Raw genomic sequence first — 26,656 nt, 5'->3', positions numbered from 1 at the left:
TGGTATGTGGATGTTATCACCAACCTGGAAGTTCTCCAAACCACATACTATTGCATCTTTGTGGAGTCTTCTCAAGTATCCATGATTAACTATTATTTCATTTTAAATCTCCTGTCTTTGGAAGATTAAAGGTAGAGTTGAAGATTCTAAACTTAAACATGACTAAATCATGGTTAAAACAACTTGTTCCTTTTGTAACCAAATCTCATAGAATATACTACCCAGATAGTCTTATTAAGCCTTATTAAATACAAACAGTGGCCAAAGCGATAGCAGAGAGGTAGGGCGTTTGCCTTGCACGCAGCCAGCCTGGCTGAGCCTGGTTCAATTCCTCCGCCCCTCTCAGAGAGCCCGGCAAGCTACTGAGAGTATCTCGCCCGCGTGGCAAAGCCTGGAAAGCTAGCCGTGATGTATTCGATATGCCAAACACAGTAACAACAAGTATCAAAGTGGAGACATTACTGGGCCCGCTGGAGCAAATCGATAAACAACGGGAGGACACTTTGGGGATTCCTATAACAAGACTGATAACTTAAAATGGGGACAAAGCAATAACTTTCTTTATGGACAGAGTGGACAAACACTGATTTTTTAAAAATAAATAATTTATTTATTGGAGAACTTTGTAGAACTGGATTTTCAGAGTTCCAGGCACACTTAACAACACATTATATACAGCATGTTATATACATGTTATCATATACATATTATACACATATTATATGCAGCATGCTAATTGATGGCTGATCATGGATATGATATTTAATATTGCATTATATAGATCTATACTGAGAAATCATCATCCACTAAAAGCAATATATCTTATTTTCTTAAGTGAGAAAATTATATATGGAAATAGGCAATGTTTTTAAAAAAATCTACAAATATTTTGTTAAGGAAATTAGATTAAGGTCTACTCAAAGGAAGTCACGTACAAACCTAGTGTTACTTCAGAATATGAGAATAAATACTAGTTAGTATGGGTCTAAATTCCTTGTTTCTACAATACAAAATTGTATTAGGAGGGACTTTAGTAAGCTTTTCACATATGCTGAGCAAATAAAAGTATATCCGGAAATTTCTGTGACTCTGTGGCTGAGCCCATGAGGTAGGCCCAGTCTATTGACCCAGGACTCTGGACCTTCCTGAAATGGGGGTGGGCTGAGTTCACAATCTGTAAGAAGGCCCAGTTCTCCATCCATACCAAAATTGCTCTGGCAAATAAATGGCCCCAGCTGTGGTGCTATGATGCCGAATCATGCCAGTCCCACAGTGACTGCATGGCATCTCCCAATTTTGCAATACTGGCTACTCCCAGTATTGAGGAGCACAGCAAGCAAGATGGGCAAGTTGCATACAAGTCCACTAAGTTCAATGAGTGAAAGCAACACAGAAGGCTCAACTAGCACCAAACAGCTCAGTAAATACTCAGTGACTTTAACAACATCATGGTACATATGTAGCAAAAAATGATAGTAAGTAAATTACTTTTTTGCCTACTAAGGTGGTAGGCTATGAAGATGGGTGGAAACTGGGGGCATTGGTAGAGGAATGTCACTCTGGAAACGGGATTGGTGCTGAAACTTTAAATACCTGAAACAATAATAATCTGAACAACTTTGCATATCACAGTGTTTAAATAAAGTTTCAAGCATCAGTAAATGTTGGAAAAAAACAAAAGAAACACAGAAAAGTATGTCAAATTCAATTTAAAATAGAAATAGACGTTAGTTCTTATTAAGTTCATTGATGAATGAGACCAGTTGTAGTTACTGGTTTTGGCATATCGAATACACAGCTATGTGTACAACTGGTCTCATTAACCTGACCCTGAAGGCTTCACCGACATGGCAGCACTGAGAAGGATGAGAAAGGAGAGGCCGACAAAATCTCAAGGCCGACGTAGGCTGCCACAACGAAGGAAGACAAAAATGATCGTCTGTACTTTCAATGCATGTACGCTAGCATCAGATGCATCCATCGAGGACCTGATGGTACAAGCGCGAAAATGATCAAGTACGACATCATTGGTCTGACCGAGACAAGAAGGCACGAATCTCACCATGCCATTTTCGACACTGGAGAAGAATTGTTCCTCGGAACATGCGATAAAAGAGGTGTTGGAGGCGTCGGTGTCCTTGTCAACACAAACTTGGCCAAGAGCATTGATTCATTCGAATGCCTAACAACCCGAATCGGACGTTTACATTTGAATAGATGTGGCTCACTGCCTGCAGTTTCTATCTTCGTTGTCTACGCACCAACATCTCATTATGATGAAAGAGAAATCGAGAAGTTCTACATGGAGCTAGAGAAGTTCTATAAAGAAGACCACACCTTCTACAAGATCATTGTGGGTGATTTTAATGCCAAGATAGGACCGAGAAGATCAGCTGAAGAACTTCACATCGGGACCCATGGCCTAGAATGGAACGAACAGGGTGAGAGACTGAGTTCATCATGTCAACCAAGACCATTCATGGTAACTCACAGTTCCAGAAGGCAGAATCTAAATGATGGACATGGGAGTCTCCCGGTGGACGATTCCACAACGAAATAGACCACATCATATTCAATCGACGGTTTTGCCTGACTGATGTCGCTGTTGTCCCAAAATTTCGAACGGGATCGGACCACCGTCTCCTTCGTGCAAAATTCTACTTCACAGAGCGGGGAGAAAGGGCTGCAAAGTTCAAAAAGAGAACTCCCAGAATGACCACCAACTGGGAACTCTTTGGTACTATTGCGGCAACATGGGAAGATGCCATTGTTGACAACATTGACGAGGAATACGATCGACTGGTTCAGCACCTCCATGAATGTGCGAGGAACGCCAAGAGAGAGATAGCCACAAAAAGTCTCCTATCTTCGAAAACTCTTGAGCTAATTCGCCAGCGTGGTTTGGCGCATGCCTCAGGCAACCGCAAGCTAACGTCCGAGCTTGCAAAGCAGTGCAGAGATGCGATCAAGGAAGACCTCAAAGAGAGAAGAGCAGAAGTACTGGTAGATGCGGCAGAAGCCGGGAAAAGTATTCGTAGCGCCCGCCTGTCCTTCGCCAACTATAAGACCAAGATGACTGCCCTCCGACGTCCTGATGGATCCATCACATCCTCCAGAACGGCAATGGAGAAGATTATCCATGACTTCTACTCAAATCTCTTCGATAGCCATGTCCACTTGCCGACATACCAAATTCCACAGGATGGGTACGTCATTCCTAACATTCTCCCTTCCGAAATCCGACACGCCATTTCGTTGGTAAAGAAGCAAACAGCACCCGGCCCAGACAAGGTCAGACCTGAACACCTGAAGAACCTGTCGTCAGTACTCATCAATACACTGGCTCGGCTCTTCACTCGCTACCTGTCTGAATGCAAGGTTCCGTCCCAAAGGAAAACCAGCAGGACCGTACTACTGTTCAAGAAGGGAAACATCCATGACATTGGCAACTATCGCCCGATTTGCCTATTGTCTGTCATCTACAAGCTGTTCACTCGAGTCATCCTAAATAGGATTGGCAGAACACTAGATGAAGGACAACCATGCGAGCAAGCAGGGTTCCGCAAAGGATTCAGCACCATCGACCATATCCACACGGTAACCAAGCTCATTGAGGTTTCTCGGGAGTTCAAGATGCCGCTCTGCTTAACGTTCATTGATTTAAAGAAGGCCTTTGATTCTGTTGAGACGGAAGCGGTCATTGAAGCCCTAGCCAATCAGGGCATTCAAGCCCAATACATCAGGATCCTCCGTGAGCTGTATTGCGGATTCACTACCAGGATCTCACCATTCTACAAAGAAGTGATCGTTGATGTCAAGAGAGGGGTGCGGCAGGGTGATACCATTTCACCAAAACTCTTCAGTGCCACCCTCGAGAACATCATACGACGACTGGAATGGGAAGGAATGGGAGTGAAGATAGATGGTCGGCAACTACACCACCTCCGCTTTGCTGATGACATTGTTTTAATAACACCAAACATCAGCCAAGCGGCACAAATGCTGGCCGACTTTGACCGTGAGTGTGGAAAGGTAGGACTACAGCTGAATCTTACGAAGACAATGTTTATGGGAAACAGCCTTGTTCCTGACGCCCCATTCGCTCTCAATGGAACGACCATCTCCGAATGCAACAGCTATGTGTACCTAGGTCGAGAGGTCAACATGACAAATGACCTGGCACCCGAGCTGCGCAGGAGGAAGAGAGCGGCTTGGAACGCCTTCAAGAACGTCGAAGAAATAGCTAAGAGGACGAAGAACCTCCGGCTCCAGGCACATCTCTTTGATTCCACTGTTCTTCCTGCATTAACATATGCCTCAGAGACCTGGGCCCTACGCAAACAAGATGAGAACGCCATTCAGGTCTCCCAAAGAAGAATAGAAAGAGCTATGCTTGGAATATCACGTTTCACTCAAATGAGAGAACGAATCCGGAGTTCTGACATCCATCGACGACCAAGGATCAGGGACGCTGTCTCATATGCCAAGGTGTCGAAAATCAGATGGGCTGGTCACGTAATGAGATTTAAAGACGACCGTTGGACTAGAGCTGTTACTGATTGGATTCCACGGGATGTCAAGAGACCGCGTGGCCGCCCACCTACCAGATGGTCAGACTTCTTTGTCAAGATCATGAGCGATCGGTTTGAGGCCCTCCATGTTCCCGGAGCGAAGAGATGCCATTGGGCTACACTAGCACGCGACAGGGACAAATGGAGACGTTACTGGCGCCCGCTCGAGCAAATCGACGACTAACGGGAAGTTAAGTGATTAAGTGATTAAGTGAAGTTCATTGATACATATCTCATATATAATATATATCCTATATTTATATATATATCATTATACACACAGACAACCACCCCCACATACACATATATGTCCACATATTTATCTATTTTATTTATCATTGGAGAAAAGTTGACACAAATTTCCTTCCATAGGGGCAGGCTTGGGTGTGAGATGTGGGAGGGAAAATGGGTTCATTAATGCTGGGAAAAGTAAATTGGTGAGCAAATGGATATGAATTGTATGATCAAAACCTAATCATAAATAGAAAATCTTTGTAACTGTGCATCTCACAGTGATCCAATTAAAAATACCTTTTTTATAGTATAGTGGATAAAGTACTTGTCTTGCCTTGCCAACGCTTCAGATGTAGTTTGTTGTAATTTTTTTTTTTCATTTGCCTCAAAATCTCTTTTATAACTTTGGGTTGGTTTTTTCACTGGTTGGTTTCTTCATTGACAACAGAATGTTCAGTAACAATTTTTAAGCTTCACATATTAATTTTTTAATATTTTTCAGATAGTAAATTTTTCCCACATTTGTTTCAGTGATTTACTTTTTATTTCATATTATTGTGGACATAAAAATGCTTGATCTTAAGTTAATTTCACAATTTTTCAAAATATTTTATGATGTCAAACATATAATCTACCTTAAAGGATAGTTCATTTAGAAGAATTTCCAGGAGAAGAATATATATTTTATTGATTCTGAATAAAACATCCAGAATCATTGCCATATTTTAAGACTATTGGTTTCTTAGCTGTTTAAGACCCATGTTTTCTTAATGATTTTCTATCTGAATGATATAGCTCTTGATATAAGGAAAATATTAAAGTTCCATATGGTTACTCTATTGCTGTCCATTTCTCCCTTTATTTATATCAATATTTACCTTTTATCTTTTGGTACTTCTTTGTCGGTTGCATAAATATTTATACATATTTTATCTTCCTGTTAGCTTATCCTTTTATTATATAAAGGCCTTTATCTAATATCATTACAGCCTTTCTCCAGTTTTCTTTTGATTTTTAGTTGCATGATATAGCTTTCATCACTTCTCTTATAGTTTCTTATAGCACATAAAAACTTGAACTACATATAATAAAGCAATGGTTGTGATGATTTTATAATTAACACCTAAAATAATATTTCTGAGAGGGACAGGCATAGAGGATTGCACTCATTTATGGAATATAAAGTAACATAATGGGAGACTAACACCCAAGGATTGTAGAGATAAGGATCAGCAGAATTGCTCTATGGCTTGGAAGCAGGCCTCACACACTGGGGGAAAAGGCAGCTCAGATAGAGAAGGGACTACCAAGTTAAGGAACTTGAAGGGCCTGCTCAGGATGGAAGATGTGTGCTTAAGGTAGACTATAGACCGAACATGATGGACACCTGTATTGCAAACCACAACACCCAAAGGGAAAAGAGAGTAAAAGGGAATGCACCTGTTAGAGAGGTGGGGGGGGGCGGGATGGGGGTGGTGGTAGGAGGGATACTGGGAACATTGGTTGTGGAGAATGGACACTGGTGGATGGATGGGTACTCGATCATTGTATGACAAACATAAGCGCTGAAGTTTGTAAGACTGTGACTGTACCTTATGGTGATTCATTCATTAAAAAAAAAAATCTTTCTGACCCCAATCTATTTCAAACATACTATACTATGTGTATATTAAATAATGAATACTTTTTAACTGAGAATGAACACATGAATTATATTTGGAATATAAATATAAACCTCTGAGAGCTGGAGCGATAGCACAGAGGGGAGGGCATTTGCCTTGAACTTGGCTGACCCTGGTTTGATTCCCAGTGTCCCATATGGTCCCCTGAGCACTGCCAGGAGTAATTCCTGAGTGCAGAGCCAGGAGTAACCCCTGTGCATCGGTGAGTGTGACTCAAAAAGCAATAAATATATAAATAAATAAATAAACCTCTACCCTTCTGTTTATTTTTGTAGCTCTTTTAGGGTAGTCTGGGGTTATACCCTGAACAGTGCTCAGAGTTTGTGTTACCCTGGCTTTGCACTCAGAGATCACTCCTGACAGGCTAAGGGCACCATGTTAAAATACAGGATTAGAACCTATGTCAGTCACATACAATGCAAACACCCTAACTGCTGTTCTATTACTCTAACCCCTATACTTATACTTTAAAACTAAGAAAAATATTCATAAATATTTTCATCACTCATCACAATTGTTATTGCCACCTCAAAGTGATAATAAGATAACCATAGATTTCTTCAAAGTCAATACTCTGATATGTAAAAGGGTTTATATTATATAAAGACCTTTATCTAATATCATTACAGCCTTTCTCTCTCCAGTTTTCTTTTGATTTTTAGTTGCACGATATTTCTTTCCTTATCACTTATAAAAAGGTTTATATATCATAGTATTGACTTGAAGAAATCTATGGTTATCTTATTATTATTGAGAAGTATCGAACACCATGAAAGTTTGTGGAGATACCACAAAGAGTGTCAAGGAGACAGTTAAACGAATATTTCATTTTTCTTTTTGTAATTTTATGTTGTTCTGTTTTATAAAAATCTACTCACATCCCACTGGAAAGGATACAAAAATAGACAGTTTAATATTCACCCTGATGGGTGTTTACAGTAGAGACAAAATACAAGTAGGCTTCATTGGTCTTATCCTACTTAAGTTGTTCTCCCTAGGTTATTTTGAAAAAGCAAATTACCAACCAACACTAATTATCCTGGTGAGAACATGATGGATGGTACATGAGATTAAATGTGTTAAATTCAGAGAAAAGTTCTTATGACATAAATGCAAACAGAGAAGAGTAATGCTAGAAACTAAGTATGTATCCATGAAGATAAAACATTCTGTAGATTTTACTTTTTTGTGCCTTCTCCTTGGAATAAGAAATTTAATGTAACTGACATAAAAATTTAATTTACTTACATTTAATTTAATTACATTTTAAAAATGTAATTTTTAAATAACTATACTTTCATTCTGAAATTTTATTATTTCCCATGTTAATCTCAATTTGTGAGTAGCAATTACATTTTTCACCTCAAAAATGTGTTTTATTTATATTTCTTGGATTTAAGATGTGTATTTCTTAAGTATTTAATTACTTGTAAAGTCTCTGCTGGAGCAAAGTCTCTCATCGTAGCTAACATAATAAATTGGCAATTAAGGCAGTCATAAGAGTAGAACTAGTCATAAGAGCAAACAAGTGTTAGTAGCTTTCTCTAGATATTTGGGTACTGAAAAGTCCTGCTTTTTCACAGTGAGAACAGGAATTGGTGGTGGATTTGGGACCATACCAGCTGATGCTCAGAGATTATTCCTGGCTCTGCACTCCTCATAAAAATTTCATCAGTTTTCGAAATTCCCTAGTATACCAGTAGAACTACTCTATCACACTGGGATATAAAGGACAGGATTCAAGATAAAATATGAATGTCTTAGGGTCTAGAGAGAGAGAACAGCAGGAAGTGGGTTCACATTGCGTGAAACTCACTTGGATTCAATCCCAGACACCACATAAGGTTCCCCAGGCACTGCCAGGCATGATCCCTGAACAGAGTCAGCAGTATTCAACTCTCCTGAACACAGCTAGTGTGGTCCCCAAATCAAAATAAGTAACCAACAAAGAAGCCTTAAAATTAGAAGTTAGAATGTTGTACAGGAACTAAGAAGCTTTCCTTGCATGTAGACAATCTTGTTCTTAACACCCCAAGCACCTACAGAAGTGATCCTTAACACAGAGCCATAATTAAGCCCTGGGCATCATTGGGGGGAACTCCCAAATAAAGAAAAAACAAATCAAAACAAACAGAAAAATTAGTAAAAAGTATCTAATTGCCTACTCTCTCATTAAAATAGCATAAAACACAATTTTGAGGAGGCAAAATTATTATTTCTACAAAAATGATTGTGTTCTTAGATGTATACCCTGAACTTTAAATTCCACACTGCTGCTTCTCCTTGTCTTATACTCAGGTGAAAGGCAATCACCTATTTAAAAAGAATACTCAGTGTTTCAACACGCTATCTACCTCCTGGCTAAGACAATTATGACCCAAGGCAATTTAAGAATGAAGGGGAAGAGTGAGTGATACTGAGAATATACATTGAAACTTGGGAAAAGTTATAATAAGAAAGAGAAAATATCTGTTTATAAGTGTTAACAAAAAAAGCAGCTGTGCCCTGTAGTCTTGCTACAGGCTCTTCTATAACAGAATCAGCAAAATATAATCAGAAATGTCTTAAAACTAATAACATAAAAATATTACCCTGAGGAATATCACCATATTCAGAACTGACATCTAGAGGTGTAGAAAATATGTACCCTCAAAATTAGTTAATAAGTCGACCTTAATATCTACATTATCAGGACTTCATGATGCTCTGAAGATTAGACAAATTTAAAAGAAAAAATATTAACCCAGATGCATATAACAGTAAAAGATGTTCAGTAACATTAAAAAATGACATAGCTTCACTGAGAAACAAAGAGCTTGCATTTCATTTCAGTCTGTATGAACTCTTTATGCAAATTGTCTACATCCTGTTTATTGGGATTTTGTCCAGTACAGATCCCTAGAGATGTCTGTATCAGTACCCTTAGTCTTTTTGACTCAAATGTTAAATTTCATGTATTCACTTTTAGTAGCTGTACTAGAAATCTCTGTCTCAGTGCATACTTTGCACCAGGTAACTCTAAGATGCTTATAGGAAGTCCTGCTGTAAAGGTTCATGCTCACACACATATCCTATATTTGAGCTCGGGTGCCTTAATTTAGCATTAATCTTTTTTTGGGAGACATGACTAATGCCCCTTTATTCCTTTAGTATTTTTCTTCTCTTAGTAGACTCCTTTAACTCATTGGGTCCAAAAAATGATTGGAGTCTTTTGTTCAGAGCTGTTAAAAATAAAAAATAACCTCCTGTCTTTGCTTCTCTACTTGATCCACCTCTGGTGACATTCAATGATAAAAAAATAATAAATAAATAAAATATATTAGAAAGTCAATGCTTAAGCTTACCTATTACTTACACTCTATCCATCACTTGATCACTTGACATCCCTTTACTCATCGATTTGCTTGAGCGGGCGCCAGTAACATCTCCTTTTGTCCCTGCCGCATGCTAGTATAGCCCAATGACGTCTTCTCGTTCTAGGAACACAAAGAGCCTCAAATCAATCATTCAGGGTCTTAACGAAGAAGTCTGACCACCTCGTATGTGGGTGGCCATGCAATCTTATGACATCCCGTGGAATCCAGTTGGCAATGGCTCTAGTCTGGTGGTCGTCTTCAAATCTCATTACATGATCAGCCCATCTGATTTTCGATGCCATGGCAAACGAAACAGCATCCCTGATTCTTGCCCTTTGATGGAGGTCAGAACTCTGATTCTTTCTCTCATTTGAGTGAAGCGTGATACTCCAAATATAACTCTTTCGATTCCTGTTTGGGAGACACAAATAGAGTTCTCATCCTGTTTTCATAGGGCCCAAGTCTCTGAGGCATATGTTAATGCAGGAAGAACAGTGGAATCGAAGACATGTGCCCGGAGCCAGGGGTTCTTCATCCTCTTAGATATTTCTTCGAAGCTCTTGAAGGTGTTCCAAGTTGCTCTCTTCCTTCTGCGCAACTCAGGTGCCAAGTCATTCATCATGTTGACTTCTCAACCTAAGCACACATAACTGTTGCATTCGTAGATGTTTGTTCTATTGAGAGTGAATGGAATATCAGGAATTAGAACATTTCTCATACACATTGTCTTCATGATATTCAGCTGCAGTCCAACCATTCCACACTCATGGCTGAAGTCGGCCAGCATTTCTGCTGCTTGGCTGATGTTTGGTGTTATTAGAATGATGTCATCAGCAAAGCGGAGGTGGTGTAGTTGCAGACCATTATCTTCACTCCCATTCCTTCCCATTCTGGTCTTCGCATGATGTTCTCAAGGGTGGCACTGAAGAGTTTCAGTGAAATAGTATCATCCTGCTGAACCCCTCTCCTGACATGGATGATTACTTCTTTGTAGAATGGTGAGATCCTGGTAGTGAATCCGTAATACAGCTCATGAAGGATCCTGATGTATTGAGTATGAATGCCCTTTTTGGCTAGGGCTTCGATGACCACTTCAGTCTCAACAGAATCAAAGGCCTTCTTTAAATCAATGTTAGACAGAGTGGCATCTTGAACTCCCCAGAAAACTCAATGTGCTTGGTTATCATGTGGATATGGTTTGAATATGTGGATATGGTTGGGCTGAATCCTTCTAGGAACCCAGCTTGGTCGCATGGTTGGTTGTCATTCATCTAGTGTTCTTTCAATCCTATTCAGGATGACTCGAGTAAATACATTGGAGATGACAGACAACAGGCAGATTAGGCAATAGTTGCCAGTTTCATGGATGTCTTCCTTCTTGTACAGTAGTACAGTCCTGCTGGTTTTCCATTGGGATGGAACCTTGCATTCATTCAGGTAGCATATGAATAGCTGAGCCAGTGTATTGATGAGAACTGGTGGTAGGTTCTTCAGGTGTTTGAGCCTGACCTTCTTTGGGCCGGGTACTGTTCGCTTCTTCACCGATGAAATGGCCTGTCAGATTTAGAAGGGAGAAAGTTGGGAACAACATATCCATCAGGTGGAATTTGGTATGTGGGCAGGTGGACGTGGCTATCAAAGAGTTTGTAGTAGAAGTCATGGATAATCTTCTCCATTTCCCTTCTGGAAGATGTGATAGATCCATCAGGATTTCAGAGGGCAATCATATTGGTCTTGTAGTTGGCGAAGAATAGGTGAGAGTTGCAAATGCTTTTCCCGGCTTCTCCTGCATCTGCCAACACTGCTGCTCTTCTCTCTTTGAGGTCTTCTTAATTGCTTCTCTGCACTACTTTGCAAACTTGGACATTTGTTTGCAGTTGCCTGAGGCTTGCACCAAGCCACGTTGGCGAATGAGCTCAAGAGTTTTTGAAGACAAGCATCTTTTTGTGGCTATCTCTCTCTGGGCATTCCTCACACAATCATGGAGGTGCTGAACTAGTCGATCATATTCCTTGTCAATGTTGTCAACGACGGCTTCTTCCCATGTTTCCATAATAGTGCCAAAGAGCTCCCAGTTGGTGCGCATTCTGGGAGTTCTCTTCTTAAACTTTGAATTCCTTTCTCCCCACTCTGTGAAGTAGAATTTTGCACAAAAGAGACGGTTGTCCGATCCCATTTGGAATTTTGGGACAATAGCGACATAGGTAGGTAAAACCATTGATTGAATATGATGTGGTCAATTTCATCGTGGAACCGACCACCGAAGACTCCCATGTCCAATGTTTAGATTTGGCCTTCGGAAATTGTGAGTTACCATGGATGGTCTTGGTCGACATGATGAACTCAGTCTCACCTGTTCGTTCCTTTCTACGCTATGCGTCCCGATCTAGAGTTCTTTGGCTGATCTTCTCAGTCCTATCTTGGCATTAAAATCACCAATGATGATCTTGTAGAAGGTGTGGTCTTCTTTTTTAGAACTTCTCCAGCTTCATGTAGAACTTCTCAATTTCTCTTTCATCATAATTGGATGTGGGTGCATAGAGAATGAAGATAGAAACTGCTGGCAGTGAGCCACATCCATTCAAGTGTAATCCCCGATTCGGTTTGTTAGGCATTTGGAGGAGTCAATGCTCATGGCCCAGTTTGTGTTGACAAGGACACTGACACCACCATGCCTCTTTTGTGCATGTTCCGATGAAGAGTTCTTCTCCAGTGTCGAAAACGGCATCATGTGATTTATGCCTTCTCATCTCTGTCAGACCAATGATGTCATACTTGATCTTTCGCGCTTCTACCATCAGGTCCTTGATGGATGCATCCGATGCCAGCATATGTGCATTGAAAGTACAGACAGTCAATTTTGTCCTTCTCTGCTTGGGCAACGTAGTTCAGACTTAAGATTTTTATCAGCCTCTCCTTCCTCATCCTTCTTAACATTGCTGTATTGGTGGCTTTTTCATGACCAAGGGAATGAGACCCTTTGTATTTACTGGTTTTGGCATATCAAATATACCACAGATAGATTGCCAGTCTCTGCCATGTGGGAGGGATATTCTGATAGCTTGCCAGGCTCTCCAAAATGAATAGAGGCTTTTAGGGTGGCCTCTAATCACCCTTGCAGTTGTTCCCATGGTTCAAACCATATTTGAACCCTATAAAATATGGTACAGTAATTCTGTGTTAAGTGTCTTATTAGGGGCTGGAGCGATAGCACAGTGGTAGGGCGTTTGCCTTGCACATAGCCAACATGGCCAACCCGAGTTCAATTCCTCCACCCCTCTTGGAGAGCCCGGCAAGCTACCGAGAGTATCTCACCCGCACGGCAGAGCCTGGCAAGCTACCCGTGATGTATTCGATATGCCAAAACACAGTAACAACAAAGTTTCCAATGGAGACATTACTGGGCCCACTCGAGCAAATCGATGAACAACGGGAGGATAGTGATAGTTTTGATAGTGAAGTGTCTTATGATGTGCCACATGCCGGTTTGTGGCCACATGGTCCAGAAAGCGTCCTGGAGTGTGGCGTCAGCTGGGTAGTGGAGGTAGTGGAAGTAGTGGACATCTGCCAATGAGGTATTTATCTGGTACCAGTAGGGAGGGTCTTCTGTGTGTAATCCACCACCTCAACTACCTCCACTATCCAGCTGCCACCACATTCCAGGATGCTTTCCGGACGCTCAGGCTGAGACTCATGCACGAGTGAAACCCCACAGAACCAGGTAAGCAGAACTCTGTGGCCTTGGACTCCAGGCTCAACAGACCTGGGAACAGAGATCCTCTGCCTGCTCCCACCAATATCCGACAACCAAGGGATTAAAATCAGAAGCCCCACCCTGCCCCGCCCTGTCTGCTTCCACCAACTTCCAGACACCCAGGGATTACACTCTATCCATTAGTAAATAAAATATCAACTTTATTGGCTGCTTAGAAAGTTGGCATTTTGACAGTAGTATGAAGCACACATTTCTTTCCCAGTAACTATTGGAGATTATCAAGATAGTTGTGAAAATTATGGTAAGAGAAAATGTGTTTTTTTTAATTAGCTAGTGATGAGTATACCTATCCAAGTTTTTATTTATAGTGAAGATGACTATTTACTAAATGATTATTTCAGGATATAAGATTTATATATGAATATATAATATACAATGAGTATACATGGATACCTTTAGCCTGTAAGAAGACCAAAACAAATGAAAAATTTCTTTTATTCATATTATACTATTTTGATAATTTTCAGTCACGTCCACTGCCTGTTTTAAATGAAACAGCACCACTCCTTTATAGTGTAGCTTTCAGGCAACACACAATTGAAGAGAATCATGAATGATCTCTAACTTATTGGAAACAATAGAGAATTTCCCTTCAATGTTATTTGTGGTGTCTGTAAATTCAAGCTGACATGGAATTCAGAGAGAATATAAAATATACACATTATTATCTTCTACTGCTTCTTGGCATAGAACTCCAGAAACCATAGCATATTCTAAGTAAATAGGTTTATGGTTCTCTTAATTTCCAATATTTGGATTTTGAATTAATCTTTTCTATAGTTTCTTCATATATATTTATTGAACCTGCTGATCATTTATGGTGGGTTAAAGGAATGACTTTTATCTTAATGAAGCAAGTCAGGCTTGCTTATCTTAATGAAGCAAGTCAAATAAGGTAGGCTCCTATAAGGCTATTGACTGGTTTTCAATAAGAGATTAACCTTGTCCATTAATCTCTTAGAAAAATTAAGTCATGATTTGGAATTTTCAGTATCACCTTCACTTGATAGAGAAAAAAAGCTAACAATGGAGTTAATACTCAATTATGTTAATATTATGAAACCTCAAGAAAAATATCACTAATGTGTGGTTCAGAAAGCTTCCATGTTGTTGAAACATCCCTATTTTAGAAGGTGTCAGGGATCACTTCTGGGTCAGCCACATATAAGATAGCATCTTACCGGCTATAAAATCTCTTCAGTCTTAGGTTTTCCCCCTTTCAATGTGTGTTCTCTTTGTTTTCTAGGTCAGAAACTGCTCCAAAGATGCATCCTTAAGAAAGATGGTGTGTTGCTGAGATCTCTCTGGGCCATATTGCCTTAGTTCTAATTAATTCCATAAACCTTTAGAAGTTTAGCAGGAAAGTTATAAAACTAAAATTTTGCTATTGTCGTTACCCAAAACAAGTCTCTTAAATCAGTTCACTTGTTAATTAAAATTGTTGCTTACTTATCTGAAGCAATTGACATTTTTTCTTTAGTAACTCCCTACTTTTTGTATAAGGGAACCAGTTTTGGAATATGTTTATGAAGCTTCTGAGACTGATACCCAACAAAAATCATTAATGAATAACACTACTTGACCTACACACATGTATACACTGGCCCAGTTCTCAGCACTTGACATACTGAAAATGATATAGACTAATATACATTTTTCATAATCACCAATGAGAAAAATATAAAAGTTCTTCCATTTGATCTGCATAATCTTCCTTTCACTTTTCTTAAAACTGGGCTTTTGCTAAACTAACTTTTTATTCTTAGCAGAGAAATCAAGGAAAACATTTTCCAGTTTGTTTGCTTTTGTTTATATATAATAGCAAAACCATTTTCTCTGAATTGAAGTTCAGATCTACCATTTATTTTAACGAGTATTAATACTCAAAAGAACAAGGCAGTTACTCTTCATCACTGAATTAATATTGGATGTCTTTGCTTGAAATAATGTATTATTTTGAAGATCAATGTTTTTCACTCTCCCTCGTCCTCAATGAACAAAGAAATTAGATCTTTTCAAGTATAAACAGGGTAGCATAGTACAAGTATAACTGCCCCAATGAAGCAAAGTTTTATGTCAAACTTCTTTCCAGTATATATGCATACATACACAGATGTATATGTATTTAATATGTATGTAATTTATTCGTAATGATTGTCACTTGAACTTCTCACTTCTTTCAGAGACCAAGCACCTCACATCTTATGAATTTCTCTGATGGCTGCATATTTTTCAGACAGATAAAATTTCAGCTGTATTAATAAAAAATAAACATGTCAATTATTTCATTAAACCTACAAATTAATGAATCAACAAATTTAAAACCAAACAAAATCAGAATTAAAATATGCATGGTTTGTACAATATTCTCTTGTACATACTGTCATTAACAGGAACTGTTCACATTGCTGCATATAGGAATTCCATGAGACAATTTAATTACTTCAGGTTTCTCCAAGTTAATGTCTATCAATTACACATGAAAAACCTTATAGTAATAAATAATGGTGAAAGGTCAGTTATACAAAACCCAGAATTCATTTAAAGGAGATTCAGATATTTTTGCATGTTTCAAAGTTCTGCACTTATTTTATTAGCTGCATATTTTCTATTATTTTGGTGTTGTTAAGATTTTTCTAAAATTAATAAAAATAAGACATTTGGTTAATTTATTAAATCACAGTTGTCTATTATGATTTTAAAATTGATTCCTCATAAAATTGGATCCAAATATAAAAATGTGGCTTCTTAAGAGAAAAGAAAACTTACATAATTACTTATGTTAACTTGGAGTTCATTTCTAAAAATTCAACATACATATTTTCATAGTTAGATAGACATTTAAAAACAAGTATCAATAGATGAAAAGAAAAAGATACTAACTGCTCTACCAAATTTGCAAGACACTAATTTGAAAGAATGCAAGGAAAAAAATATCTGCTACTCTGCATCTTTCTATATAATTTCCAAGGTAATATATTAAAAGTAACTTATCTCTTAAAATAAATGAGAAACCTTGCCTCAATGTTTTAGGTTTTTTCATATTTTCTTGTGAAGGTCAGTAACTAGAACTTAAATGGTATTTTTCAAATTTTTGAGTTATTATTTAAATAAAAAACATGTTCTGAATACTACACAAGAAGTCTTTTCGAAATTTATATTTACATTAAATTAGTATTTCAAATTACAAATATTTAAAGATAGACTTCTTATAGTAATTGCCTTTACCTTTTCCTTGTAATATTTGAATGCATTTTGCTAGCTTATCCACATCTAAGTGGAAGATCCATAATTGCTGTTTCATTACTCCATTTTGTTTCTGTTTTAAATATAAATGCAACCTGAAGTTTTGACAATATTTTTTCCTGTACCACTTGGTGACTAGTTTAGGATATTTAATCAGTTTCCTCTCTGTAGTATGTTATTTTAACTCTTTGTTCTCTAGGAATCCATTAGTAGCCCCTTATCCCCATCTGCCTTCATCACGCCCAGTGCAGATCCAGTGGTTTCTCTTTCTTCAAAAACAAAATGGAATTAGTCCTCTTTGTCCACTAACACAAAGTACACGGAATCTTTCACAGGCAACAAAAGTGACAGGAAATATTTAACTGTTGCCTTGATCTCTTTAGGACATACCTTGTAAGCTGCTTTGTCTGCCACCTCTCTGCCAACTTCGTTTCACTGCTCTGTGACTAACAGTGGTTTCTTTTCAAGTCACAGATTCTGGATACCAACCAAGCTGGCAAATGAAAAATAACTCAGCTGGGGCCATTTCACCCCCCAGTGATCTCTGTCTGTGAGATAATTCCTCCCGGAGGTTTTCTTTTTCTCCACTCTTGTGTTCTTAAAGGCCTAACACTGAGCGGCAGGCTGGTGCCACGGTCTAAGGTTTCAATTAAGACATGTGGAGATACCAAAGAAGTAATAAGCAGGCCTCTACAACAGCGCCTTATGTTTTGCTTCCAGCTCCAGTCCAGACAGAGTAAGACACTTGAAAATATAGTTAATTAATCCCCACAATAGATTCTGGATAGTGAGAAGATAGAGAGGGAGCCAGCAAAAAGAATTGGAGTTGAATAGTCTCTCTGTTGGTTGTGTGCATTTGGAGCTGGCTGTGTAATCTATGTGGACACTCTGAACCCTCTGGTTAACCTCATGGTGCAAATTCGTTGATCAAAGGCACTCTGTCAGTATCTGATTAAGAGCCATGTAAGAGCACTGAAGACATTTCCTTCTGCTTAACAACTCTGATTACAGGGAGCTCCTGGAGTGAGTTTTCCTGTAAGCAGTCAAGCAGGTCCCCTGGCTCCAGCTGGAGCTATATAGGGTTTCCCAATGGCAGAGCTTCCTGTTGCTGAAGGCTTCAATTCATTCACAGCTTGTAAATCAGTAGCCTGTAAATCAACAGATGGAGCTACTACTGTTTAAAACACAGTTTCCTCAACAAGCTTCCTTCTGGTTTTGTTTTCATATATCAAGGGCATGAAAAAGAACGTGTACAATTTTTAACACCTGGACCGATGGGGACTCAGCAGGAGAAGTAAGGTAGAACCAATCTCTACAGTTTTGTTTTTGTTTCAGTGGAGCAAGGATTTAGTGGCTAAAATCAAGATAGTATTTACTGAGCAAAAGGATAGTACCCTGTTTGGGGGAAGTTGGAAAATACATTTTAGTAATTTTTTATGCATTTCAATAATTTTTATGCATGGTACTAAATGTAAAACTACAAATGACATAAGTATCCTCTCTCTCTAAATATATATATATATGTATATATATATATATATGTATTTAATAGCTCTGCAACTTATGGGATAGAGCGATAAGCACAGCATTAGGGCATTTGCCTTGCACATGGCCGACATGGCTGACCCAGGTTTGATTCCTCCATCCCTCTTGGAGAGCCCAGGAAGCTACCGAAAGTATCTCGCCCTCACGGCAAAACCTGGCAAGCTACCCATGATGTATTCAATATGCCAAACAAAGTAACAACAAATCTCATAATGGAGACATTACTGGGCCCACAAGAGCAAATTGACAAACAACGGGAGTGCGGTGCTATACAGTGAAGTGCGACTTATAATAGATGATATTTTTAATCAATTTGAATGTTTAATCCAAAAAATAGTTGGATTTTGCACAAAAGTGTCTGTTGAAATGGTATCAGCAACAAGAGAAGTGGCACCGTTGTCCCATTGATGATCGATTTGCTAGAGTGGGCACCAAAACGTCTCCATTGTGAGACTTATTGATGCTGTTTTTGGCATATCGAATATGCCATGGGGAGCTTACCAGGCTCTGCCGTGTGAGTGGGATACTTTTACACTATAGCTTGCTGGGCTGTCTCAGAGGGGCGGAGGAATCGAACCCGGGTCAGCCCCGTGCAAGGCAAATGCCCTACCCGCTGTGCTATTGCTCCAGCCCGACAAGAAAAGTATTTAATAAAAATCTATTGTTGATGATAAATTATACAGAGAAAGATATTTGACATATCTCACAATTATGTCACTAAAATCATTGTCTGAGGATCTACTATGGTAGTTTTTGCTAGTTGAGAGTTCGTGTTACTGCTTAGGCTCATTGAGCTCAGTGGTCTTCTATGCAACTTTCTCATTTAATTTTCTGTGATCCTACTGGACTGACAGTACTATGAATTTTGGAAATGTAGCATATGCAACTGCATGGTACAGGGACTATAGATCTGAAACAATTTGGTGACTTGGCAGTTGGATTCGGTGACTTGGCAGTTGGATGCTGTTCAGTTGTGAAGTTGAGCCATTTCTATATTGGAAGTGTACATTGTGGCTGCAGGCTGTTATGCCTTCAGACAGAGAGGAGAATGTACTTGTCCCCATCTGAGAAGGCCCCAGAGTTTTCAGCCTGCATCAGGCTACTTGAATAGATTTGGCAACGTCATATTTTTTTGGAGATTCATTATGAAACTGGGGAAGAATGCAATGATCACAAAATTAATTTAAAATTAAAGACATGAAGAATCTAAAGTGGTTATTTTTTAAAATCCTGCCCATGAGTGCACTCATTTTTTTTTTGTGCTTTTGGGTCACACCCGGCAATGCACAGGGGTTACTCCTGGCTCTGCACTCAGGAATGACTCCTGGCTATGCTCAGGGGACCATAATGGGATGCTGGGAATCAAACCTGGGTTGGCCGCATGCAAGGCAAATACCCTACCCCCTGTGCTATCACTCCAGCCCCGAGTGCACTCATTCTATGTTTGTCCTTCACACTCTGACTCATTTCACTCAGCATGATACTCTCCATGTCCATCTGTGTATAAGCATATTTCATCTCTTCATTTTTCTGAAAAGCTGCACAGTGTTCCATTGTGTAGATGAACCATAGTTTCTTTGTTCAGTCATCTGTTCTCAAAATCTTGAGTTGTTTCCAGAACCTGGGAGTTGTGAACAGTGCTAAAAAAATATGAAATATACAAAAGCAGTAGAAAAAGTGTCAGGAGTACTGGTTCAGGGTAGAAAGCTTGCCAGAAAGTGTGGGGGGAGTGCAGTTAGAAAGAAGAAGAGATGATTATGACAATGATAGTTGGAAATGATCACTCTGGACAAGAACTGAGTGCTAAATGGAAGTAAAGATGTATGCAAGATACCCTTTCAATAACAGAATTGCAAACCATAGTGCCTAAAAAAAATATGACAGAGATAGGTAGAGAGAGAGAGAGAGAGAGAGAGAGAGAGAGAGAGAGAGAGAGCAGTGTCTTCCATAGAAGCAGGCTGGGTGAGGTGGGGGTGGGCAGGGCAGGATGGGGGATCAGGCGGGAAGGAAACTGGGGAAATTGGTGATGCATTGGGGAAGGGATAGATGTTGGAACAACTTATTATTGAAACTCAATTATGACTGGGTTTGATCACCCGCACCTCTTATGGGACCCTGAGTACTGCCAGATCTCTGAACTCAGAGCCTGAGATAAGCCCTGAGCACCCCCAGGTGTGAGTCCCCTCCTACCACCCCTTTGATAAATAGAAAACAGTCAAATTTTAGTTGGATTATTATTATCTCTTGAACATTTCTTTATGTTGTTTGTTGCTGTTATAAATTTGATACATTTTCTTACGAAAAAACTGCATAAACATTTTTATTCTGTCCGAATTACTCTGTTTCAGCTTTCAGAGATTTTATCTCAAAAAATGTTTTTCCTACAGTTCCATGTGACTGTCATACAAAATTACTTTCTAATATTTCACACCCTTATATCAGTATTGAAGAGGATATCTTATTTAATCTTAACAAGAACAGCTTTATGTGGTAGATTCTGTTATTTTTTTATCTTCTAAATTAAGGTCACTGTTATGGTCAGTCCTCCCGTTGTTCATTGATTTGCTCGAGTGGGCCCAGTAACGTTTCCATCATGAGACTTGTTGTTACTGTGTTTGGCATATCGAATACATCACAGGTAGCTTGCCAGGCTCTGCCATGCAGGGGAGATACTCTCGGTAGCTTGCCGGGCTCTCCGAGAGGGGCAGAGGAACTTGAGTCGGCCATGTTGGCTGCATGCAAGGCAAACGCCCTACCGCTGTGCTATCGCTCCAGCCCTAAATTAAGGTGCTAAAGTTAAATAAGTCATACAATTTGACTTTATTGGTAAGAGGAGCCAAAATGCTATTGCATTTTTCTTGTTCTATGCCCTAAACATTCTGTGGTACAAGTAACAGCAAAACAAAATTATATTGTTTAAAATATCTTGTCCAATTTTCAGAGGACATTAGTAAACAGGAGAAAAATTAATAATAGAGATATATAAGATGCAAAAACAATTTATTTGAAGGATGTATTGAGGAACTGAAAACATACTCCTAAGAAGTAGAGAGAAATAGAAAGAGAGCATGTACCTAGTACAAAATTTTGCAAAAACAAAGGGAGAAAAGGAAATTTTGATTCATATAGCTTTGGGAAGGAGAATAAATATAGAAAAGCAAATTATTCTCAAATTTAAACAAATTAAAGTTATAAATTGGAAAATGTATAAATAAACTTTAGTTAATTTTTTTACATGCTTGTGATGCTGGAATAATTAAGGTCTGTTGTAGAAATAGTGCTTTTCTATAAAAAAAAGTTTGTAATATAATAAAATACTTCTGCATGTACAACTATTCAAATAAAGCGGAGGGCTGGAGCGATAGCACAGCAGTAGGGCGTTCGCCTTACAAGCGGCCAACATGGCCGGCCCGAGTTCGATTTCTCCCCCCCTCTCGGAGAGCCCGGCAAGCTACCGAGAGTATTCAATATGCCAAACACAGTAACAACAAAGTCTCCAATGGAGACGTTACTGAGCCCTCTCGAGCAAATTATATATATTATGTAAAATTAGATTTTTATTCTGGTTGCTCACTAGTATTAAGAGCATTTTTTAGACATTTCTTTGGTACTATTTTTGTATATTGCTCAGGATATATTCTATCCTTATGCAAACATCATTTTTTTGCATAATTTGTATTACTTTCCAGTGTCTGATCTGAACATTTTCTGTCTCATTACAGATAGTTTCACACCAATAGATTCCTTAGCAGTTACATAACTTTCCCTTTAATATATAAAATATATGACTCTTAAATGGAGATTTTTACAGTTTTGATCTGTTATAAATATAGAAGCATATTAAGGTGTTGCAAATTTTAATACTGAACCTAATATAGTTTAATATGTTGTCACCGATGGCATTTTTATTATTTTTCTCACAGAGTTTTCATTATTGTATACTTATTTAATAATATGGCTAATTATAAGCTATGGGACACTGAGATAGCACAGTGGGTTAGGTATTTATCTTACATATGTCCAACCCAGGTTCAATCCCTGGTACCATGTATGGCCCATAATCCCCACTAGGAGAGATTTTTTGAGTAACAAACCTGAGCGCCAATATGTATGATATAAAAACAAAAATAAAAAATACAGTAAGTTCAAATTAGGTGCTTACTCCACTTTATTCACCTTTTAGTGTTTAGTGTGTAATTTTCTTGGTAAATAGCAAGTCAATGTTAATTGATTACTGAATAAAAGATTGAGAGTCTGAATGAAGGAATAAATTTTAGAATAACAATTCATGTCAAAAATACTATGCTGTTGGATCATTGTAAGATTGAAACCTTGGTTATAAAAAGCTTTGTAACAATGAGACTCAATTAAAATAATATTTTTAAATACTACGAAGATTTGGTTATTGGAAATGCTTTAAATTTCTTGCAATATTACCTAGTATTTTTATGCCCTCAACAAATGTTCAACCAGTTGTGACTAAGTTTGTCATTTGAAGCCTGATTTGAGCATGATTGAACTCAGAATTTCTTTAGGATGAATGGGAGATTACTGAAAGCTAACAACCAAAAGAAAGAAGTCTTAGCAAATCTGGATAAATTTTACATAGTTCATGCTTAGAGATAAAAATAATAGAGATATTTTGTTATCAGTCCATTTTCCTAAGCCCTCTACATTCTTAGCTTTAGTTTGTGGAAATCATGATTGAAGGAGGTGACCTAATAGAATTCAAGGGCATTTAAAATGCTTACTTTACCAGGAGCAGTTTTAAAATATCTTTACTGGGGAGAAGGGGGCCTTTGCCAGTTGCAAAGGGCTCTCAATTCTCCTGTTTCTGCTTCAGAGGCCTGAGGGTGATTTAACGACCAATTCTTTTTCAATTCCCTGGAGAATCTAGTTAAATTGAGAAGAAAACAATCATAATAAATCATATACTGCGTCCTGAGACTTAACATTTTTCATATAACTCAGAGTCTACTCCAATCATGACACTGAATGGCATATAATAATATGACACATGGACCTCCAATCATCAATTCAAGGTGGTCTCAGAAGAGGGTAGGGAGATTAAAAATTGCAGTACACTGCTAACAAATTGTCATTTCTCGTTGTGTCAGGTTTGTAGAGAAACAATCTCAATTTAGTCACCGTCCACTTCATTAACTTTAAATTTCAGTTAGATATAACATATTTATAGGAGAGATTACATAAACTAATTAATAAATAGATTACAACTACTATATACTTTCATGTTTCTCCACTATTTGCAAATTTATTGTGAAGACACATTATGGAGAATCTAGTGTTATATATTCAAAAGTAATAATTCAAATATACGAACATTTTATTATTGCTGTTCCTTCACTTTTAGAGATCAAGTATTTTCTTTAACTGCTACCCGTGACGTACAACAACAAGTCTCATAATTTGTTGTGAGAGGTTACTGGTGCACGCGTGAGCAAATTGATGAACAACAGGAGGACAGTGCTACAGTGCTACAGTGCCAAGGATCTATTCATGTTAAAACCACGTATACATATGGTTTTAATACATTAACATATTAATTTGTATATACAATAATGACCATTCAATGTAAATTATATTAGAATTATATAAAGGACCAGAGTGATAATAAAGCAGGTAGGGTTCTTGCCTTTCGTGTGGCATGTCTGGGTGCCTACCCTGTCACTCCCCATGGTCCTCTGAACCAATCAGGAGTGATTCCTGAGTGCAGAGCCAAGAGTAAGCACTGAGTACCACCGAGGGTGGCAAAAAAAAGTAAATTAAAAAATAAAATTATTGTAAATTAAATTTCAGTGTATATTAAATATTATTTTTGGATTGGATAGTGGAAGGGTTAATGTTCTTTATTTAGATGCATCTGACTATGGTTCTATCATCAGCAAAATTTATGGTGTCATAAGAACAGCCAGGAGGGCTGTACTGCTTGATGTGTTTATCCACCCCCAAAAAATGTTCTTACAATGTTAGCTACGTCCTCACAAAGATTTTAGTAAAATATTTTCACAGTCATCAAAATATTTCCTTCATTCTATTTTTATATTAAAACTATGAACATTGTCAATTAAAATTAAGATTGTATGACCATTTATATGGTAATCTCAAAAGGAATTAGAAGTAAAAGAACTGAGTACCTTAATATCAATAATCTTCAGTGTTTCCCTTTTTTAAATTTTTGTATCATTGATGAGTTTCTGCTATATATTTCTTCAACTTGTTTTACAAATTAATCTCTCATTTCTAATTTATATTAAAATTTTTAGAAATGTTCGTTATTTTCTGCATATTTCTTACATTTTCATTTTTCGCCAACAATTAGCACAGCTGAATGCTTATGAAAACTACATTTATAATTATTCTCTGAAATATTTTAATTTATGGATTATTATAAATTTGTTTCAATCCAGTGTTTTCTCTGTCTAAATTTATAGAAGTTTAGTAAGCAGTCTTTGTGACATTTGCATATCCTTATTCCATTGTAAATCAGCAGATCTGTAGAACATACTCTGGTGAAAGAAGGTATACTTAAATATATACTTAAATACAGCTTCGAGAAAGAAAAATCTGAAGTTTATTTTTGTAATTGGAAATTCAATTGATTAATATTTAGTGATTGTTGATACAAAGAATTTGTTGTCATTTTTCCACAGATGTTGGGCAATTTTGTATCTTGTCTTTTTTTTTTTTTTAAGCTTCTCTTTTTATTCTACTTGTACTTTGCAGTCAATCTTTTTGAAGTGGTCACCCTCCATTTCTTTCTTCTTACTAGTTAATTCTATATGTTTTTCTTTCTGATATGTACGGTTTGCATCTTCTAAATTTCTCCATCCTCCTCCCCCATCTCTAAAGTTCTAACTTCTTCCCCTTTCTAAATGCAAAGTCAGTAAGTTTTTTTGTTAATTCTTGGAGTCTCCTTTGTTACTTTCTTTTTCTTTTTCTTTAGCTTGATAGCTTGCTTGTTCTGCATGAAATCTCTTGTATTTTATAGAAGACAGTTTAATATCTCTCTGCAGCGGCCAGGGGAGGTCCTGGTGGCTCTCCCACTGGCTGCTTGGGTTTAGGGGGATGGCGGGCCGCTCCCCCGAACCGGGGCGGCTCAGTCCATGGGGCAGAGGACAAAGAAAGCAAGGGCCAAGCCCGCTGATGATCAGTTGCTGTTTATTCCATTCTCTCCACACACCTGCCCCAGTCTATCTGAGCCTCCCAATCTAGTCTCACACTGCCCCTCATTCCCGTCCTCTCCTGTCTCTCCCGCTCATCTCTCCGGGTTCCATCCCGCAGCCTGGGTTCTCTCTCTCCATGTGCCTGCTCCTGTATTCTTCTACATTCTTCTCTCTCGGTCCCCCTTGCTAGTCTCTGGGCAATCCATCTTGCCTCCCTGCTCTCTCTCTGATCTCTCCAGCTCTCATCTCTCACTCTCCAGCCCTCTGGGCTGAGCTGCACCCAGTCAGGTAGTCAAATCAACATAAGAAAGCCCTTCTTGACTGACAGGCTTAAGGGTGGAGACACCACCTAGGGGTATTCCAAAGCCCTTCCTGACTGCCCAGGGCAAAATACCTCTTAAGGTGTTTTACTCCTTTCATCAGTTCAATAACTCAATCAACATCTTAATATTAGCTATTTTATATGGACACAGTTAGAGATACATTGAGTCTTATAGGTCAGCTCTCCTGGGAACATCTTGCCACAGACTCAGACTACAGAGCTCAGGGCAGATTAATCTTTTCTAACTCTAGCAGGGTCCGAATCTAGTTATTACTTTTTGGATGATGACAGCATTTGTCCATGACCAAGCTCTTAACTTATAGTTAAGCATTATGGTACTTTGGCCAGGCCCATCTTGATGCCAAGGTATCACATAGCTTACCGCTTGCCCTGGTTTCACCCAGTCTCTCATTGGGACCCCGCTTTTGGGGGTGCTAGGAAGTAAGGGCAGCTGAGGCTTAGGTTGAGAGAACAGATGCCCAGGAGGAAAATACCACTGAGAGTCAATACACGCTCACATTACAAAATCGTAGTATTTACTGTCTTCTTGTGCCCATATAAAAAATACATTGCTCTGAATAATCTATGCAAAGGACTTAAGGAGAAAAGACAAACAATATTTGTAAATTAAGAGAGCATAAAGAAAGAAGTTACAAATAAACACAGAGAAATGGGAGCACTGTGATGGGAGTGACCCAATAAACCTAAACTACCTAAGGCTATGCAGGAAGGACAAAACAA

The sequence above is a fragment of the Sorex fumeus genome, unplaced genomic scaffold (assembly GCF_029834395.1).
Source record: "Sorex fumeus unplaced genomic scaffold, SorFum_2.1 ptg000115l, whole genome shotgun sequence".
Classification (NCBI taxonomy): domain Eukaryota; kingdom Metazoa; phylum Chordata; class Mammalia; order Eulipotyphla; family Soricidae; genus Sorex; species Sorex fumeus.
The sequence above is the reverse complement of the archived record's forward strand: the minus strand, read 5'-3'. Positions refer to the sequence as shown.